Source organism: Typopeltis vanoorti, chromosome 12, assembly GCF_054136105.1.
Source record: "Typopeltis vanoorti isolate ZY-2024b chromosome 12, IOZ_Tvanoo_1.0, whole genome shotgun sequence".
Classification (NCBI taxonomy): Eukaryota; Metazoa; Arthropoda; class Arachnida; order Uropygi; family Thelyphonidae; genus Typopeltis; species Typopeltis vanoorti.
In genome coordinates, this window is record NC_143560.1 from 100,182,970 (window position 1) to 100,205,501 (window position 22,532).

Consider the following 22,532-nt stretch of genomic DNA (forward strand, 5'->3'; position numbering starts at 1 on the left):
GGGTTTCATTATTGAATATAGGATCACGTTAAACTTTCCAGAATATACTGTCAGAATATAGTATTGTTATTCAGTGCTAATGCAGAAGTGAGTCTAACACTTCTTTGAAATAATGTTCTTTGTATTTTTCTTAATGTACTGATTAATTGTTATTAGAATCATTTCCCTGTCCCTCCCCCCAATTGTCTAGACTATTGTCTACTTCATTTGATATGTAGGAGATAAATGTCTTGTGGTATCACTTTTTCGCCCCTCTCCTGATGAGCCATGCATGAACAGTACAGTATTTTTTTTATCTCCTGTAAATAGGTCATCATTCTTGTGAAGTATGTTGACTACACTAAAAAGTGATAACTAGTTCAATAACTGATTAATAGAGATTACAAATATTGTGTGAAATGTATTGTTTCATATCAGTGAACATATAGTTCAAAGCAACAGAAAAACAAGAAATAAGCCTATATTTTTTTTACTGTTTCATACCGTGTATTACAGTGCTGTTCTGGTGTGCATTGCTTGTCCAGTAAGTGGCAGCAGGTGATTATTATATTCATATGTTGTTCTCTAATAACATTGATGGAAACATTATTTTACATAATACTTGTAATCTTTTAGTTGTCAGTTGCCTGAGGCAAATATGAGTGTTTCCTCTGTAAATGAGTTCAAGGAGAAGTATGATAGGTATTATGTGAATGATGTTTACTACAATATCTCCCACAATGAGCCTCTTAATTTCACAGAAATGCATGAAAAAATAATGATTTAAAAAAAAAAAAAATTAGTTATTGCTTCTTGCTAGGGCTAGTGCTTAATAGTGATGTCAGCTGTTTAATCAAAATCCAAGTTGCTTCCGCCTCCATCCCCGCCTATTCACTATTGATGTGTTCATGTAAGGATAACCTGTTGGTTGATTGTTACTTCATAGAGATAAGACAATTGAATGAATGATCATCTTTCTTGGAAATTTGGGAAACTTGCCACTTGTTTTTCAGCATATTTGAGATTTTCTTGTTTCTCTTTTGTAATAAGTCATTTGATTTTTTACAAAGTTCATTTGAGGACTGCAAAGTTTACCTGATGGAGAAGGGATTGGGCAGATTGCAGCAATTTACATATTTTGTTAAATGAGTTCTGTTCAATTTGACCGGCACTTATAAATAGTGTAAGTGTGATAGGAGAAAATCATTGCTAGTAATGGCTTTAGTTACACTTGATTAATTCTCTTCTATATTCTGTAATATTTTTCTTAAAAGAAAGGGTGCATTTCTTGTATTGATTATTTTCAAGTCTTGGGCACATTAAAATAACTTTCACTTTTATTTAATGTTGAGTTAATCAGGTGTATATTGATATTATTATTATGTATTATTATTTTACGGCATCTCCATGGAGTCCAGCGACTCATTGTGGGAGAACCAAATCAACCACCATACACACAAATCCTATCATACCTCTCCTTGAATCCATTCAATCCATTCCACTCACTCACCATTTTCCATGCAAAAAATCTGGTCTGCACATCCTTATTAACCACACTCTTAACCAGCTTCCATGGATAGCCCTAGTTCTCTGACTGTATGGCAGCCTTTAAAATACTGGAGAAATTTTCAGTATCACTGATATTATAATCAGAAATTCTCTGATTAGCATTACATTTCAATGGAATGAACTTTTTCTCAAATTTAGTTACTGTAAAGAATGGTTTACAGAAATTAAAAAAATTCTAAAGCACTGATATGCTGATTATGCTACTACAGCCTACCATTAATGCATTATCTACTGCTGTATATCATAAAACTGTCTTGATATATACATGTAATGCAGTTAAATATATAAAAAAGGGGGAAATTTTTTCTAGTGTCTATATACTGAATGGATGTACCTGATAGTATGATTCCATTACAGCTACTGTATATTTTATTTCTACTGTTTTCTTCCAAATTAGTCTATTATATGTTTTGATTTTATAAACTATTTTTCTGTTTTCAGGTGTACTTCAGCTACATCCCTCCATTCTATATTTTGGTTCTCTCTCTTTTTTCTCCTTACTATTTTTGATTCAAATTCCTGTTTTATTGATCCCTAGTCTCCCATTCTGTTTAAGCAATAGCTTAACTTAACCTTAGATGACTTCTACTTACATGTTCTGTATTGTTAATAATAATGGTAATATTTGCAAAATATACTCTGTAATATTGCTATTCAAAATGTTCTTTTACTTCTTTATTACTCTCAATATACTTTTAAACTATGTTAAAAGTAATAACGAAGTATAAAAATGCAAGCATATTTTCAAGAAAGTTGAGTTCATTTATGTTTATTTGCTTCAAATTATTATTAAAGGCAATGAAGCCAGTGTATTACATCTGTTAATTAATTGCATTTGTTCTTCTGATTGATCTGTCCATCTGTGTGATGAAAAACCCAAGTTTCCAGGAAGGGGAAAAAAAAGCATATCACCTCCATATAAAGACCTGCTAACTCATTTCAATGAAAATTATTAAATATTCTTCACATACTAGACAGGATTCAAATGCAAATCTTTTCTACCAAAAGGACACTGTCAATGTGCAAAGTATCACAAGATGTAATTTATTCTGCAAATAAATGCAGAAAAAATAAATCAAGATGCATTACATCTTGTGATGCATCTTGACTACACTCTTTAGAAAAAGCATAGAAAATTATAGTTTTCTTTAGTTCTAATAAAGGTCTATATTTAGAAGATATGTTATCTGACTTAGAACAGGAAGAACATAAGTAGGAATAATTCTAGGAATTAACATAAATTATCTTTAATTTCTAGGTAGAAGATTTGTTGTTTCAGGTTATCTTCACTTTTTGGCAATGGTCGACAGCATTTTTGCAGCAGACTGCTGTAGTAAATAGTAAACTATTTGCACTTATGTTGAATCTTATTGAAGGTTTACTTCTGCTTGTTCATCCATTATGAGAATAATAAATTGCAATTATACCTAACCTATTGTGGAATACTTTATCACTTAATATTGTCTACTCTGGTGTGATTATGTATAGCATTTGTAATCTTGTGAAAGTAAGAAATGAGATCAACCTCTTATGGAATAAGATATTAAAGGAATGAGTTTGCCATGCCCTAATCTTTTAAATCATTACAATTGTATTTTATCTTGTTTCATTAATGAATTATTGTTATTTAACATTTTGTTGACAAAGTTAACTAATGTTGTTAATGAGAATACAGTCATCCCTCGACTTACGTCCAGGTTCCGTTCCATCCGGCAGGACGTAAGTCAATACATTAAATCAACAGAGTTATAGGGGTTAGGGGCTTAACCGTAATAAGTATACTGTCATTTTAATTTTTAAACCTTATTATAAAACTGTACTGTGTGTTACTGCCACTATAAAACAGGAGAATAATCACCCAAATCTTCCTCCACAATCACATCTTCATTACCTTCCCTTGTGAACGATCAGGCTGCGGCTCTTCTAGTGTAACCTTTGTTTTTTTGATGAAAATGTCTAATATGCTTTGCTTATTCTTCTTCCTTTCATCATAAATTTGTTCATAGCAAGCAAACGCATCATGAGCTTTCGTTTCTATTATTAAATAGTGTTCAACATTGGGGTCCATGTCTTCAGCCATTTTGAGAACATCGCTAACTGCAAAAAAACACATTTCTGCAAGACCCTCCACTGTAAATTATTTAGCTACCTCTTCTTTTTCTTGTTTTTCCTCTTCTCAAACAGTTGTTCCTCCAGTTCGACCAATTCTTCGTTTGTCAATTCTGAGTTGAATTATGTCGTCATCATTCACTTCGAGATTCAGATGTTTGCTAAACCCACTATTACAAAGTTCCAAAATCATGCACAAACCTTTTTAATGTGTTTTTTCATATACCACTCATACATTGAGAGGTCACTTCGTCCTGCTACAGCAATATTTTTAATAGCATGATAAATATTGAATGTTTTCCAGAATTGCATGAGAGTCTGGTCATTTCCTTCGGTAGCAGAAATGGCTTGTGAAAAAGTTTTCTGTAGATAATAAGCCTTAAACACTATAAGAACTCCTTGATCCATCGGTTGGATCAATGAAGTAGTGTTTGGAGGGAGAAACATGACTTTGAACTTGGTGAAGATCACAGATATAAGACGTACAAGATGGATGACCTGGAGCCATATATAGAATTAATAAAATTTTAAATTGTACATTTTCTTTCACACAATAGCTTTTTATTTCACTCTCATAACAGTTGATTAAGGCATCCTCAAGCAATTTTTGAGTCATCCACGATTTCTTATTGCTCCAATAATGAACTGGGAGTATGCTTCCTAATGTTTTTGAAGATTCGTGGATTCTCACTGTGCCATATCACAAATGGTTTCAGTTTATATCCAGCCACACCTGTAACAGAATTGCCCGTATTGCAATTCTGTTACAGCCACACCTGTAACAGAATTGCAATACGGGCATTAAGAGCTTTGAAACTAGGCATAGATTTTAGCTTTTTGTGGATGAATGTCTGCTCGGACATTTTTTTCCGAAATAAGGACGTCTCATCCATACTAAATATTTGCTGTGGCAAATAATTTTCCTTCGTAATAATTTTTTCCAATTTTTCCACAAACTCCTTGGCAGCCTTCTCAGCACATGCAGATTCCCATACATTTTCACATTATGCAGCGCAAAATACTGCTTGAATCTCTTGAACCAACCGGAAGAAGCATTGAATTTGTAGTCATAATCTAGTTCCACTTTCTCCTTCAACATGTTGAAGAGACAGCACCTTAGCGGTTATGGTCACAGTGCTAAGGGGTATGCGCTTTAGGTTCAGGTCCTCTATCCATGATGCAAGTAGCTTTTCCATATCACTGAGGACCTTGTTGTTTCTTCCTCATTATTGTCGATTTAATGGCATCAGATCCTTTCACAGCCTCTACGATTTTATCCTTAATTTTTCAAAATGGTCATCACTGTAGAATGAGACCATCTGAAATCCAATGCGATCACACCGACAGGCTTACCAGCTTCATATTGCTTTATAACTTGCAACTTTGTTTCAAGATCAGTTGCTTACCTCTTCACTAGGTATGATTCTTCACTAGGTTTTTTGATTGTGCGTGTAGGGGCCATGTTTACAAAACGTTGCGAAATATTTAACGATAAATACACAAATAACCCATTCCTCAAACACAAAATCAACAGAACTGTTGAAGACACGTGCCGACTACCGAGGGAGGTTACCGCTGAAAGCGTTGTTGCCACTGTGCATGCTTTACCTCATGCTCACGTCTTGTTCGAAAGTATAGCTGAAAATGTTGTTTATTCTTTTATGGGATCAGGGACGTAAGTCGAGGGATGACTGTACACTAATTGGATAAATTAATGACTCAGTAATCATTTTAATATTTATAGAAAAAGTGAAGAAACTCTAAGTGAAACACAATTCGGCTTTCGAAATGGTTTTGGTACTAGAGAGGCCCTTTTCTGTACCCAAATATTGATACAAAAATGCATAGAAAAACAGAAATCTGTCTTTATGTGTTTCATAGATTTTGAAAAAGCATTCGACAAGGTCAGACATACTAACTTAATAGAAGTCCTTCAACAAATAAGGCTAGACGAACAAGACATAAGACTAATAACAAATCTGTATTGGAATCAGTCAACTACCGTTCAATTAGACAACATTACCACCAGTGATATTAACATCAAAAGAGGAGTGAGACAAGGATGTGTGCTCTCACCACTCCTGTTCAACATATATGCAGAGGTAATCTTTAAAAAAGCATTGGAAGAATGTTCAGAGGGAATCACAATAAATGGAAAGATTGTTAACAACCTTTGATATGCAGATGACACCGTGCTAATTGCAGATAATATTATGGATCTCCAAAAACTCATTGACAGAGTATACATAGACAGCCAAAGAATGGGAATAAATATAAACATCAACAGGACAAAATACATGATCATCAGCAAACATCCAGCCTCATCAATGAAACTGACACTCAGTGGGAAAAATATTGATCAAGTGTCAAGATATAAATATCTTGGTTGCTGGCTTAATGAACGGTAGGATCCAGAAATAGATATAAAGACAAGGATTGAAGTTGCACGGCAGTCCTTCATGAAAATGAGAACACTATTCTGCAATAAAGACCTAAACATGGAAGTCAGATGCTGAAATGCTACGTGTGGTCTATTCTGCTCTATGGAGTTGAAACATGGACATTGAAGGCGACAACCATCAAGAAAATCGAAGCCTTTGAGATGTGGCTATACAGAAGAATGCTAAAGATATCATGGACAGAAAAAATTACCAATGAAGATGTCTTAAAATCCATTGGCAAAGCTAAACATCTTGTACAAATAATCAAGAAACGAAAAACATCATATCTTGGCCACATCATGAGAAACAGCAAATACCAACTTCTACAAACTATTTTGATAGGAAGAATTGGTGGCAAAGGAACTAGAGGAAGAAAAAGAATATCATGGTTTGACAACATCAAGACATGGACAGGAAAGAGCAGTGCACAACTGCTCAGATTAGCACAAGAATGCAGTTTGTTCGCCAAGATGGTTGCTGACCTTCGATAGAAGATAGCACAATAAGAAGAAGAAGTAATCATTTTATTCTGGTGTGATTATCAGATGATAGTGCATTGTTATACGCTGTTGTTACACATAGTTAAAAGCACTGCATTCACATACCTTTCTAATAATTCACCTAAAGTTGTTCACCTGTTTGACTAGAAGTGTTGTACTGGGGTGGGGGGGGAGAGAAAGAAAAATTAAATGGCATTTTGATCTTCCAAACACAATACTGTATGCAGGATGTCCCAAAAATTGCTATTTTGATGAAATAGGTAAATTTCAAACAATCATCTTAATGACATGATTATACATATTTTTATACAAAATGGAAGTTTAAAATTGTGAATAAATTTAAAATAACTGGAATAGGGTAAATTTCAAACAATCATCTTAATGACATGATTACACATATTTTTATACAAAATCAAAATGGAAGTTTTAAATTGTGAATAAATTTAAAATAACTGGATTTCTCTATGATGAAGAGAGGGTTGGATACCTAAGAACAACATGAGAAAGCTGGTGTTAAATCTGTTTGCCTTGAAGAGAATCAGGGATTATCAGTTAGGAATGCATCCTGCAGATTGAACATATATAAAACAACATTCCATGGAATTTTGCACACATATTACTGCTCAATTTGGATAAGCTTTTTCATGCAAGTTGTGCAGCGTTTAGATATGGTAAAACTTTTTCTCCAGAATCAAATGTGTGATTCTCTGAATTGTTTTTTGATATGTTCAGTCTGTGGGGTGTCTTCCGAACTAATAATTTGTGATCTTCTATGACTTAGCAAACAGATTATTGCTTTCTTGCACTGTCCCTGATCCAAATTTCTTTACCTTGCACTCAGTTCTTTTAAATTTATTCCCAAGTTAAAGTTTTTATAAATCTTTCATAATAACATGATTATACGTATATTTTTATACAAAATGGAAGTTTTAAATTATGAATAAATGTAAAATAACTATAATAAGTTAAATAAGTATGTAATGAGTGATGCAAAGAAGGTATCGGTGGAAGTCAAAGATGATGTGAATGAGCAGAAGAGTGGACTAGGTGAGACTGGTGTGATTGTGAATGTAGAAGAGAATGTGGCAACAGGAAAGCAAATTGGACAGAGAAACAGGGTGGGCCAGGTTGGTCAGGAGGATACGATGTAATGAGAGTGGATTCTGAAAGCGATAATGAATACAAGTATATGGATGGTCAACATAAAAATGGAATTACTATGGATACATGGGGAGTGGTTAAGTCTGTAGGCTATGTGGGACAAAAATTGAGCAGACAGGAGAAGCTAGAGACTGGGGACAGCATGAGTAGGACTGGCTATAGACCAAAAAATGAATTATGTTTATTTACAAATGCCAGGAGTGTCAGAAATAAGGAAGATGAAATTGTTGCAATTATTGAGTGTATGTACCCAAAAATAGTTAAAATAAGTGAAACATGGCTGGAGGAGATTGACATCTTGACAGGAATAGAAATGGAAGGATATGATGCTTTTTGTGAAGATAGGAAAGACAAGAAGGGAGGGGAAGTGCTGTTGATGATATCAGGAGAATTATGTTTGTGCAAGGTTGATTTCCAAGAAGAAAAAAGTGGCAGTGGTTTTGAAGCATGAGATATTTGGTGGGGTGTTGCTATAGACCAAGAAATGTTGCATCTTGGCTTAGGTGCAAGCAAAGAACTTTTTTGAAGAAGGGATATATGTGGAATTACTGGGCTGGTGATTATGATAAGCTTAGGAGGCAACCGGAAGTTGTAGCATTGGAAAGAGAATTTGAGTGGAAAGGAAACAGATGCTGCAAGGGCATTGATAAAGAACTGTTTAACAGCAGCAGTGTCTGAGTGCATTGTAAAGGTAAAAAAGCCAAATAAGGTAGGAGTAAAATGGATGAATGAAGAGATTAAATGTGAGATGTGAGATCTTGAAGGTACTGTGGAGGCAAGACAAGATGAATGTGGGAATAATCAGTTGTACTTAGTTGAAAGATGACTCATTTGGTAAAGACAGCAAAAAGTGCAGTATGAGAAGAAATTAGCCAATCAAGCTAAGAAAAATCCCAGTGAGTTCATTTGATATGTGGTAGGTAGGAGGAATAATAACTATGGGAGAATGATACTAGTTCATGACACTGGCAGATTGGTCACCAATGCAGAGAATATAGTTGAATTATTCAATGATCAGATTAATTAGTATATTCTCTCTTCATGAAGGCAACATCAGGATAAGCTGGAGTGTAGAATGTATGGTGGTGAATGATAAGGAAGTAAACTTGATGTTAATAGGGCAGTAGGATTTGACAATAGATAGCCATGTGTCTTGAGGGGAATTCCCTATGGAATTAATTGCAGCTTTGATGCAACTATTTAACATGAATCTTGCAACAGGGTGGGTCCAAAAGAATGGAAGGTGGGACCCACCCTGTGAAGTGGAAAATTATTCCACTTCACAAATGGGTGAGGTGGGGGGAGGGACAAGACTGAGGCTACAAATTATAGGCCAATCTTTGTGTTTGGGGGTGGGGGTTAAGATATTAGAGAAGTTGGTGTGGACTAGGATTCAGAAGTGAGTTGATAATAGTGTATTCTTTATGATGGTCAGCATGAGTTTGTTAGGGAAAGGTCGTGTTTCAGTGATCTACTCACTCAATAAAAGAGATGCATATATGGTGGTGTACTTGGAGTTTTGAAAGGCCTTTGATAGACTGCCACATGGCAAGCTGGTAGCTAAACTGAAATAGATTGGATTAAATAACAGACTAATAAGTTGGATAGCCAGGTTGTATATAAATGAGTGGTATCCCAAAAGAGGAAGGTCACTAGTGGAGTGGCACACATATCTCTTTTGGCACCATTACTGTTTAATTTGTACATTAATGACATTGGGACTGGCTTGACTGGAGTTGTGCAGCTGTTCACTGATGATGCAAAGTTGGGAAGATCTATGAGAAGCAGAGCAAACATGTCCTTGCAGGTGGATCTGAATAGATTGTTATTAGACAGATGATTGGAGCCGCCAGTTTAATGTTGCAAAGTTCAAGGTCTTGAAATTTGGTAGGCAAGTTGGGATGCAAGAGTATACATTAATGAAAAATTTTGAAGGAGGTAGAGGAGATTAGAGATCTGGGAGTGATAGTAGACAGAGACTTGAAGTTTAGGGATTGCATTACTAAAGCTAAAGTTGTAAGAACATTCCAACAGATTATGGCAATAATGAGGAGGACATTGATATGCTGAGGCAAAGAAGTTTTGGTTCCCTCGTATAGGGCTTTGATCAATCCACATATGGGCTACTATGCACAGATTTGGTCGTCTGGTTTTTTTTGTGTGTGTGTGGGGGGGGGGAAGGTTTACTAAGTTAATGTCAGGTGTTTGGAATGTCAGATACAATGAAAGATTGAGGGAATGCAACTTACAGAGCCTTGTGAATAAAAGAAGAGGGATTGGGATTAAGACATAAGTTGATGATGGGTTGTTATCAGATTAAAGATAACAACCCATAGGGTCAATGAGTCCTTTGGCTCCATGGAGGTTTGATAAAAATATAGTCATGTCATAGGGTAATTTCGAACAAGTTCTATTTCATCAACCTATATGGTGACTTTTAGTACACAAGTTTATGTTAGCAGAGATTTTCAATATAAAAATGAAATAATGCCTTCAAAATAAATGCAGTAAGACAACTTGTTAGATTACTATCCCAAGTATTACTTAATTTTACTTATTCTGAATAAAATTCTTCTATTGCATCAGTCTTATGACTGGTAGCTCAGCAGCATTTCCTTCCATTCTTCTCTTCTGGTTGCTTTTCTCTTTATTTCATAGTATGTTTTAAGTCCAGTGCTTGGTTTTATTTCATCAAAGTATCTTTTCCTCTTTCTCTTTTTCCTTTGATTTTGCCTTCTATTATTCTTCTTGTCAGACTTTCATGTCATAAGAGATGTCCAATCCATGTCTCTTCTTGTTATTAATGTCTTTATCAGTGTTCTGGGTTCATTTACTTCCTTAAACACTTCTTCATTAGATTTTTTGCCTGTCCATTTTATCTTTTGCATTTGTCTCCAACACCACATTTCAAATGCCTCCAATCTTCTAATATCTCCTGTTTCCATTGTCCATGTTTCGCTGCTGCTGTTTCGCTGGATAAAATATTGAGGTATAATATAACACAAACAGATATTTTGCACTCACATTAGAAAAATGATACTGCTTGAAACAAGGCTAAGAATTTTCTCTGCAAAGAAGGAAGCTGGGCAGCATGCTGTCCACTCCCTTCCCAAAATAACAAATAAATTGAAAATCAGCCTTGGTTTCAGGTGGTATGACAGTGGGCTGCATCGTACTTGAAATGCTAGGAAAAACTGTAAGAGATGCTGATTCCATTCTTATTATCTGTGGATAGACGGAATTAATTTCTACCTGTTTTGAGAGTATTTTCTGTTGTTATTAGTTCGGTTTAACTGCTTCAGAACAAGAATGTCAATGATTAAGAGCTTTAAATAATTATTTATAGTTTTTGACAGTTAACATCTGTAAAAACGTTTTCCACCTTTTTAAAATTTTTATTTTGTGGTTCACATTCACAAAAGGCTGTAAGCCTATGATACATCAGTATTTTGGGTGGGCTAATTAAAAAATAAATTTTTTAAATTTATTTTTTACATAGTCTGTGGAAACCCTGCTCTAGAGACAAAACATGGAACTTTTTCAAGCCACTTGAGGCTTCCAATAAGCAGGGTAGCGGTCTCATGTAGTGTTTTTGGTTCCGGTTGTTAATTTTAATGCGTTTATATTTTTCTGTGATCTATATTTATCTTTGCTCTATATTTAATCCCTTTCTATATATGGTATTAATACAACTCTTTCTGTTCTCATTTACTCTACCTTCCGTAATTTTATATTCTTATACCTGATAGCACTAGAAATTTGTTTTCGTTAATGACTGTGCCACTGGTGGTCTCTTTGTGGTATAAGAATTAGTAATACTTCCAGTAGGTCTCTATCTAACATAAATCCTTTCTCGATGATTAATATACAGTCGTGGCTCTTATGCGCTCCTTATCATAGCTATCATTTAACTTCCCGCTTACAGGATCGAATTTATTTGGAAACAGTGCATTATATATTAAAGATTCAGGCGGCACTCCTTGAATATATAACAAGCATGTTTATTAATACTAAGATTGAATATACAACTCATACAATAGGAAATTGCTTCTAACTTCAGTTTAAGCTAGGCTCTATATGTCAAAACTTTTATGGCAATTTCCCACAATTATACAATAAAATTACAAGAATCACTGCAACAAACTTATAGCTCCTAGTTTAAGCTAACTATTATAGAACAAAATCTCCATGGCAATTTTCAGCAATTATGCAGCATAAAACTTTAGCATTCGCTGCAATCAATAATTAAAACTTCTAGCCTAATTACTTCTTAGGAAATTATGCTCCGGTCTATACACCTACAAATTCCAACTATTAACTTGCATCAATTACTCTCAGACAATATCTATCTTAGCACTATAGAACAGTCCATTTAAGACAGTTCTCTTACATCACAAACAAAATAATATGTAACAAGCAACTCACATAAGTTCTTAATCCCTTTAGTGCACTTCTTCACAGTTCATTTCTGAGTCCTTAGGTTCTTCTCTGTCTCGGGTTTTGGGTTTCTCCTCAGATAATCTTGGAGCACCAGCGTCTCATCTAGAATAGTTTGGCAGGGTCCGGAACATGATTTCCCGACGTCTTGAAACTCGGGTGAAGGGGTGGTTCAACGATCGGAGCATACGCAGACTCGTCTAAGCGGCAAAGCAGTCTGGTCAGGTGTGGCTACTCCCTCCATGGCTAATAGCTTCCAGTGACCGTCTGTCACAACGTCATTTGATCTGGACAACTTGCAGTGGATCGACTTCCTTCTCCTCTTTACCTCCTTCCGATCTCGTTGTGTCCCAGCCGAAAATAAATGTCGATCTCAATGGTCGAAGATCCATGCTTATATTCATCCTTCCACAGAACCCTGGATGAAGGATTGAGACCCGAGCATTTCCGCATGATTCTCTTGATTTTCTATTAAAGCCGACTTCTCTTTCTCCCCTTAAGTGCATCTTTAATCCGTTTTTACTGGACTGTGGAACTATGTTTGATTCACGCCACTCCTTTTACCACTGACTTTCAGGGTCAGTGGTAAAAGGGGCGGCGTTTTAGACTGGATTTGTAAACAAAAGGTTTCTCTTACACTTCAATCAGAGCACTAACATCAAATAATATTCTGATGGCAAAGGCATTGCCTTTGGCTTTGACATTTAGACATCTTTTGTTTATACAAGTGAGCAAGCTAATTCCTTTGGGCTTTATACATAGACTTCTAGTATTATATTTACAGCAACAAAGTAATTTTGGTAAGCTTTCTAGATGTGACCTTTGTAAAAGTCGATGCAAAGAGACTTGAAAATTTTCACTGCATCGAATTTTACACTCACACTGGGTGATGAAATTCATCTACCAGTTAAAGATAATCACAAATATTCAATTCCAAGGTGGGATTTGAATACACGACCTGTTAGTTGGAGAGCTGATACACTAACCACTTAGCCAAGCAGGTCTGCAAAACTTCAGAAAGTAAATTACACAAGAAATTATATATTCTTGTCTTAATCTTTTACTAAAACATAAGCAGACAAGAGTTGTTCATGAAATATCTTCATGACCATGTTGTTTTTAGAGGTTGTTGACTTGACATCAGTTCTCTGTATCCTGTAATATACAGCATACTTCCTTTCAGACAGTCTGGGTTTTCATATTTTCCACATGCAAGAAGAAATTAATTAAAAGCAATTATTAAAATACTTTGGTTCAGAGTTCTTGTAGAAAGCTTTCTGTTAGAAAGTAAATTATACTAAACCAGTTAATTTCTTGTCTTAATCCTTTATTCAAATTTATTCAAATATCTTCACAACTTTATGCAAAGTTGTGAAGATACTTTGCACACAAGCTATTGTTTACTTGTAAAAGATTAATAATATAATTTGTCTAGTATAATTTATTGTCCCTTTTTAGAAGTGGGTTTGATTCTGAAATGTTCAACCTGGTTTGCTTTATTTATTTTTTAATTTATATTTTTCTCCCTAACCTATACTTTTTTCAGGTTATCTTGGAAGTAGCAGAATAAGCTACATTTCCGTTTACTATTCATGCTATAGGTTTACACTGCATAAAATAGTTCTTTAAATTTTTTTACATTATCACATCGTGTGGTACTTTGTATATAATTATTTTACTACTTCCTTACTTGCCGATGCTAGAATTATATGTTTCATACCATTAAATTGTTACAGGGAACTTATTTTTGTAAAATGCAATTATCTGTCATGTGGTCTCCAATGACTCTACCTAAAAATGGCAGAGATGACTGGTAGTGTTGGCTCTTGTATTCCCACTTGTGGTAGTCCTGATTAGTAATGCATCCTAAAGGCAAAGCTCTGAAAAGTGCATCATACTAAATGTTTACGCTGGTTTACGGACGAGAAATCCTGATGAAATGGCGGGTAATATCACGAAGTAAATAACGGAACTGACAGGTTTAAGCAAGATGGCAGTATACTGTTTGAAGATGGAACTGACCACAAAGGGATAACTGAGTATGCCGGAGAAGAAGAGGCCTAGTGCCATAGGACTACACACACACATGCACGTGCGCTCAGTGAAATATGACGACTTTATGCTGTCAGCAATTCATCAGAAAGTGCACAATTTCTTCCGAAAGAACAAAATTCCTACAATATATATAAGGTAATGACTGCTGTAAACAATGATGAAGATCCCACTTGCATTTCATTAACAACAGCTTACTGGTAAAGGACCTTGGTTTTGTTTACGCCACAAGAAAGCAATCATCGGCAGGGAAGGGAAGATATAATTTTATGGCATCGCAGGATTTGTTCTATCAGGAAATATTGTCTCGAGGGACAAAAAATTTATTATACTGATGAAACCTGGGTGAATGCCAGTCACACCTGCACTAAAGTTCTCCAGGACGCAAAAGTAAAAAGTTCTCATCAAGCATTTTTGTTGGGCTTAACGACAGGCCTGAAAGCACCGAGTGGAAAAGGGTCTCATATAATCTTCATTCATGCTGGCAGCGAAGACAGATTTGTACCGGGGATCCTTGAAATTTTACTAGGGCAGAAATCACAAGCTGATTATCATAAGGAACTGGATGGAAAGCACTATGATCATTGGTTCATGAACATGTTTTTGCCAAACATTGATCCTAACAGCGTTATTGGAATGGACGATGCCCACCATTCTGTCTGACTGGAAAATGTGCCATCTCAGGCTACATGCAAAAAAGAATTTAGAAGTGGTTGAAGGAAAAAGGAATCGGTTTTACTTCTGATATGGTGAGAACAGAACTATTGAACTTGGTAGCAAATGGCAAGAGTGTCAATTTCAAAAATATCGCATTGACAGTATTGGCGAACAGAAAAGGACACGGTTATTCGTCTTCCACCATACCATTGTGAACTGAACCCCATAGAACTCATCTGAGCACAAATTAAGGGGAATGTTGCAGTTAAAAATACACCTTGCAAAATTTCAGATGTTGAAAGACCGGTCAATGAAGGATTTCCAAAAATTACTGAGTGCACATGGAAAAGTTGCACAACCCATATTATTGAAGAAGAAAAATTCTGGGCTCTTGATGGAATGATAGAGGTGGTGGAAAACGTGTTTCGCAGTAGATGACATCTCTGAATCTTTATTTAGTAAAGATGCACAATCTGATGATACTACCCACAGACTGAGTGGTGTTGAGGAGATTCCTCATTAAATTAATAAAGGGATAAGAGTGTTTATGTATATATTATTGTAATAAAATATCATGTTCAGAAATGTGTGTTGTGACTAAGTGAAATTCACTTCATAACGTAAACAATTACTGCTTATCTTAAGCTAGTTTATAATAAACTATATGACATCTACTTTGTTACAGCCTATCAGTTAATTCCAGAAAATCCAAAGGGGCACAGTCGTATAGCGTCATCTTGGCCGTGCAATTCAATATTAGCAATCATAATGTAATGTTATACGTAAAATGTTGTGATTCGGGCAGTTACGGTTTTTAGTGGATTTTCTATGCATGTGCTTACTTACAAATGCAATGCGCTTCACTGTTGCCATAGTAACAGTGAAGTAATAATCCCGCTACCTTTGGAAGGGGTACGGCCTGTAATATATTTCTTTGCTTCTAAAATAACCTGAATGTCATGGGCTAAAGATGGCATCATATAGCAGTAGAGCTAGATGGTGAAATATGAGTCCTTGTTCAATTACTCCCCAAGTAATTAAAAATGGGAAGATAGAGAGTCCATTTCTGTTTTCTTCTGGTATTTATTTTTCTCTAAAATAAATGAAGTGAGTTTAGAATGTATTGAGGAAAACTTTCTTACTCAAGTTTATGCCAACAAAATACTAGCAAAAAAGATGTGGTAACCATGTTTTTTATAAGCACATTGTTTTCAAGTTTATTCTTGATGCTTAGTTCTTTTTTTTTTTTTAAATGAAAGTAGATGCCTTGAGTTTTAGTGTGATCAGCAGAAAGAGAAAATCATTTAGTTGATTTATATATTTAACATTTGGTATTTTCGGCTGTTGGACTAAATGAATTTCTTTCATTTGTGTATCTTAATGAAACCTTACATCATTGCTGAATGAGCTTATTGTATGGTTTGTTTTTAGTAGCTTGGTATTCCAAGATGCAGTGACTTCATATATCAATTATATAACTTATTATATGGGCACCTCCATGGAGTCTGAAGACTCATCGTGGGAGATCCAATCTATCATACCTTTTCTTGAACCCATTAACAGATAAAGCACTCACAACTGACTCTGGCAACCCATTGCACTCATTCAGAACTCGCAAAGCAAAAAAAATCTAGTTTTCACACTCCTACTAATCACAACTTGATTCAACTTCCAGGGACCCCTTGCTCTGGCCCCTCCAGCCAAGTGCTGAAATGTTTCCCCTGCATCAATCCTATAAAATCCTTTATGTAACTTAAATGTTTCCATCATATCTCCTCTTTTTCTCCTATTAAACAACTTCTCCACATTCTCAATCTATCCTCATAAGGAACATTCCACAAGAAAGTAATCACCATCTTGTTTACTCGCCTCTGAATCTTCTCCACCACTTCCTCATCTCCAAGAAACGCAGGAGACCAGACTTGAGCAGTAATCCAGATGTGGATGTATCAAGGCCTTAAAAGAGAAATAACTTCCTTATTTCTACATGTTAATGTGTTCTTCAATAACCAAGTAATCTTATGGGACTACCTTAGCAGTATATCCTCTAAACAAACTCTCTGTCTCCCACCACTCCTAAATCTCTAGCTTCATCTGTTTCCTGGAGTACAGTGCCATCAATATGATACATGGCTTGTAATCTATTTTTCCCAAACTGCATAACTTTACATTTCTCTAAATTAAACGGATACCCATTATCTTTTATCCATACTGACAACCTATTTAAATCTTCCTGCAAGCTCTCCACATCTCCTTGATTAACTATTACGTTACCTAATTTCGCATCGTCAGCAAACAACTGAATATTTACTTTCAGGTTATTTCCTGTATCATTTATATGCAAATTAAAGCAATAGTCCCAGCACTGAATCTTGCAGCACACAACTAGTCACCTGTTTTTGCCTCAGTTCTGCCCCTCCATATACCACTATTTGATATCTGTACAGCAGCCACCCTCTTCCATTTAACTAGTGTTATGTCCATTTCCATTTGTTCTAATTTGTGTAACAGAGTTCAATGCAGCATTTTGTTAAATGTGTTTGAAAAATCATTATGTAGCCATTTCCTTTATAGAACTCAGCTGTTACTCTATTGTAAAAATTTAGTAAATTACTAAACCATGACTGACCTTTCACAAAGCCATTTTGACCCTTATGCAGTATCATATTTTTATTTGCCTGTTCTTGAATTCTCTTTTTGACTAATTTTTCTAGTGTTTTTACCACTACACTTGAGACACTGATTGGTCTATAATTTGCTACTTCAGTCTTAGAACCCACCCCCCACTTCAAGGGAATTGTTTTTGCCTTTTCACTCCCTTGGAACTCGAAGAGTAGTCAGAGACATTGCCAGTTCCCTTGCATATTCTGGCAAAACCCGAGTTGATATCCCATCTAATCCCACAGCTGTATTGACACTGAGATTCTGCAATATCCTAGGACTCCAATTTATTCACCACTGTTCCCACATTAGGTTACTGCTTTAACATATGTTAAAGCAGTAACATCACTAGGATGATATATATCCTTGCAAAATGGTCACTCAGTAAGTCAACTATTTTATCTGCTTATCACTCGTTAAGGTTAATTTTCCATAGTCATTCTTCCTCTTACTTTGCTACATAATGAAAGAACATTTTGGGATTTCCTTTGACCTGCTATTTTTATTAACGCCTATAACTTTTGGCAAGGTTGCATTAACCAATGCCATTAATCCTCCCTCTTGTTTTTGATACTTCTGGCATTAGTATATAGAAACTGCAGCATTGCTTTATGCCTCCACCCAACTTTCATTTCTGAATTGACTACCCTATTCAGTATTTTTGCTTGAGAGAGTAGATTCAGCACTTGGTCATTCTTTCACTCACTTTCCTTATGGGTGCCTTCACACAAACTCGCATGCTTTCACCCTAATTTACAGAAATTGTGCTTCAGCATGCTCGGAGAACAAATCTCTCTCTCTTTCCCTAAACACCTAACACCAAAACAATTTAGATGAGTCCATCAGCATTGTACAAGCCTTCTTTCTGCAGACCACAGATCAATAAATCCTACATCATTCTTTCTGCACTACCTACGTATAGACTCATTAGCTAGCAATGATCTCCTCCTCCTCAGTTTGCCTGTACCAAATGGGGATTCTTCCCCCCCTCCCCTGGGGGTGCCTGGGGGGGGGAATCCCCATTTCAAGTCATCAGAATTCAAGGAGAACTGGCCTACCAGTCAAGAACTTGGGGGGGGGGGGGTTGGACACTAGGGGTGGAACCCCCTCTCTAGTATTAGTATATAGCCCTATGTAACCTCAGTGGTTACTTTCCTTCTTTCTTACTGTGGTTTTGCTTCCCATATATGTGTATATGCAATCACAACCTTTCGGCAATTGTGATCTTATAGATATCAATCAGCTCAAACAAATTAATATTTAAACCATACATTGTAGCTTATATATCAGCTTACCATAAGACAACCTGTTAAATGCTTTTGCAAAATCCAAAAAAGATTACATTATATGCATTGCTTCATCAACCACTCTGGTTATGTTATTATGAAAAAGAACTAATTACTGAAACAAGAACTTGCATTAATAAATCTGTGCTGACCTGCACAGATAACATTACCCTCTTGCCTAAGTCTGAATATAAGCTGTTATCAAGTTTTACAATATCTTAACATTGGCAAGTGAATATGCTAACCACTCAGGCAATCAGGACAGCGATTTGGTTTGAAGCATGTTACTTAAAAAAAAAAAAAAAAATCAAACTGGCCTATAGTTTGATTCCTCCATTCTCCCACCACCTATATGCAGTGGTACTTTCCTTTCACTCCCTGAGGAATACAACTTGTAATGCTTCATTAATGAAAACATTGCAACTGGTTGTCCTTTCCATCTTTGGAATAAAATCTGCATTGACTGAATAAGATATTATAATAAGTATTCATTAAACAACTATGTTATTTGCTTTCATCATATGTCCATTTGTCCACATAATGACCTCCTTGGGATTGAAATTTGAAATTCTCTCATATTGTAATTTTTTTTACTCGTACTGTGCTAGTCACCATTCTTGCTTGAACTTATATTCCTCATGTAACTGTTCTTCACTTCTTCTATACTTTTTCCATAATCTTTTTGCATCTTTTTTCATTTCCTTAGTCATCTATATTATCCCAGTTTTTATATATATAATTTCTAATTTTCACCTAAACACATTTTGCCATTAGCTCAGTTGCAGGGGATGAAGAAATGCAATGCCAGTTTAACTTTATGGGTACTAAGTGAGGGATCATTATGGGTGACTTTAATTATCCAAACATTGATTGGATATATATATATATATATATATTATAATTTCAAGAGAAATCTCATGATAAGAATGAAAAGGAATTTATTGAATTGTATTGAAACAAATCCAACACTCTTTGACTTGAGATCCTACTTTCTCAAGCAGCAGAAGGAACTCGAGTCAAAGGTGTTGGATTTATTCATAGTGTCAGAAGAGATCTCTGTTAAGAATATGGATATCTTACCACCAGTTGGTGACAGCAATCGTGCTGTGCTTTCTTGGAAAGTATCTAATCAAGTAACCTGTTCCCATTAGAATGGGTTACATGATGAATTACAAAGCTGGAAATTATAATCAACTTAGGAGAATACTGTCTTTGGTCCCATGGTATCAGTTACTGGATGAGAAAAATTTCAGCAATGCATGGAAATCTTTGAAAAAACTTAAATGAGGCTGTATCTGAATGTATCCCTAGTGTAGTGTTTGAAGAATAAATAGGTTGGGAGTGAAATGGATGTGCATCCTTAGTAAGCAGTAGATCCACAAGAAGATGATATGGAAAGAATATCGTGAGAGGAGTTATGAAATATATATATATATGTATAAAGCTTAGGCCAGAAAATTGATGACTTGTGCAAAAAGCTAAATCAGAGTATGAAAAGAAATTGGCTATGCAAGCTCCAAGCAATCCGAAAGAATTTTATCGTTATGCCTCAAGCAAATGAAAGAATGAATGTGGAAGAATAACTTTATTGAATTCAGAAGCTAATGAGATTGTTCATTTAATGACTGCTCACTTTGCTAAGATATATCAAACAGGTGTATGTAACGTGGTGCATAGTGCTACTACTACATTGGATGAGTTAGAGGTGCACGAAAATGAAATTGAAGAGCCATTGCATAACCTGGATCAAAATTTGTCAATAGGGACAGATGAAATATCAACATGTTTACTAAAGGAATGTTCAGCCAAATTGGCTAGGCCTTTTACTTGTTTGTATAACTTTAGTCTCAGCTCAGGAATGATACCACAGGAATGGAAAGACTGTATGAGAGTTCCATTGTACAAGGGTGGCACAAAAATTGATGTGTCTAACTATTGACCCAGATATACTATGATAATATTGGATTTTGCCTAAGGCATTTGATAACCACATGAAAGGCTGTTGCATAAACTGGAGAATATGGGATTGGAATATAAACTCTTGACTTTGATCAGTGGATGGTTGACAGACATATCAAAAAGCGGTATACAGTGGGTATGAATCTGCCAGGTATGACGTGGCCAGTGGTGTACCTCAGGGTTCAGTCTATACATTAATGACATTGGGAAGGGTGTGACAGGAGATATGCAATTGTTTGCTGATGATGCGAAGATAGGCAGGGCAATCGGGCATGCTACTGATATTCAGCACTTACAAAATGATTTCAATAGGCTGGAAATTTGGACAAAAGAAAATGGCTGTCAGTTTAATGTTTGTAAGTATAAAGTTATGCACTTTTATGCATAACTGATTAATGATTTCCAGCAGCATATTATATTTGCTGGGTTATGTTACAAGAAACTGATGATGATGATGCTAGGGATCTTGGCAGAATGATGGATAAGAATTTGAAGTTCAAAGGTTTCAAATACAACTCATAGAATAATTGTGATTTTGAAGCAAACCTTGACATAGAAAGATAAGGAAGTCGTTTTGCCTCTTTATATAAGGCCTGGATGTGACCACACCTAGATTATTGTGTACAGATTTCTTCTCCTGGGTTCCAATGGGATACAGATGCTGTGGAAAGGGTGTAAAGAAGAATGTTACAAAGATTATATATATATCCAGTTTATGGGATTTAGATTATGAGGACAGATTGCAAGTGTGTTGATTACACTGGTTAACAGGAGAAAGAGGGGTGATATGATAGAGGTATATAAACTTTTGAATTTGTGTTTTAGGATACTGTTTTAGAATAGTTTGCTTTTATTGGTAGTGAGTGCATATAGTGTGACTGAATTTAAGAGAAGGTTTGGGTGATTTATATTCTCTCTCAATGAGTGCTTGACTCCCTGGACATCTTAGATAATAATTTTTAACATAGGCTTCCATGGACTATTGGTCTCTACTTTCCAGCTGCTTCATGTTAGTGCCTCAAGTTGGTTTCTAAGACTAATATTCTGTATTGTAATTCCACATCAGTTTTGTTGTCTTTATCTTTAGATTGCATGGTTACTCTCACCAACCAGTTGCAAGTGTGATGGTCATTCACTGCCAAATCCTCTGTTTCGATGATTAAGACACTCAACCCTTAATTATTTTCCCTTCCCTTCTCCTACAGCTGCATGAACCTTCTCTGCTCTCTGCAGAAAAATTTTACTTTTACATGACCTGCCAGTTGCATGGTGCTGTAAAAGATTTTTGCAAAATATATAGAAATAAATGTGACGGTCTGCTGGTAGCTGCACAGGAAGATTCACGAGTATTTTAATTGCTATTCAGCTTTAGGAACATTGCTTATTACCATATGCTACTTCCTTTATATATCTAATTTGTATTATCATAATTGAAATCGCCCATAATGATCATTACTTTCCACTCACCAACCAGTTTACCTAAACATTTCCTGTTCATCTTCTATGCTCCTTAACCTTATAGCAACATACCACTGAACATCTGGTTTTGTTCACCTCCATTTTATGCTTCACACTCTCAAAGTGACTCATCTTAATATCTCTTCTGGTTCTCTTCCCTGCGAGGACACATCTGTCAGCTGCCATAAGTAAACACTTTGCCACATCATCTCTCTCCTCCCCTACCAATTATCCTACTGGAAAGTTCTTTTTATATGCATGGC

At 35.6% G+C, this 22,532-nt stretch overlaps 1 protein-coding gene across 2 annotated transcripts in view; it reads left to right on the forward strand.

Annotated features, from left to right (window-relative positions):
• Window positions 1–62: 62 nt before the first annotated feature.
• LOC150101062 (protein phosphatase 1 regulatory subunit 42-like) overlaps window positions 63–22,532 on the forward strand; it is a 78,379-nt gene continuing 55,909 nt past the window's right edge. The window contains exon 1 of one of the 2 annotated variants that reach the window (XM_090401774.1): window positions 63–537. The gene's annotated coding sequence lies outside the window, so the exon portion shown is untranslated. The remainder of the gene's footprint in view (window positions 538–22,532) is intronic. The other variant, XM_090401773.1, reaches the window with a different exon arrangement.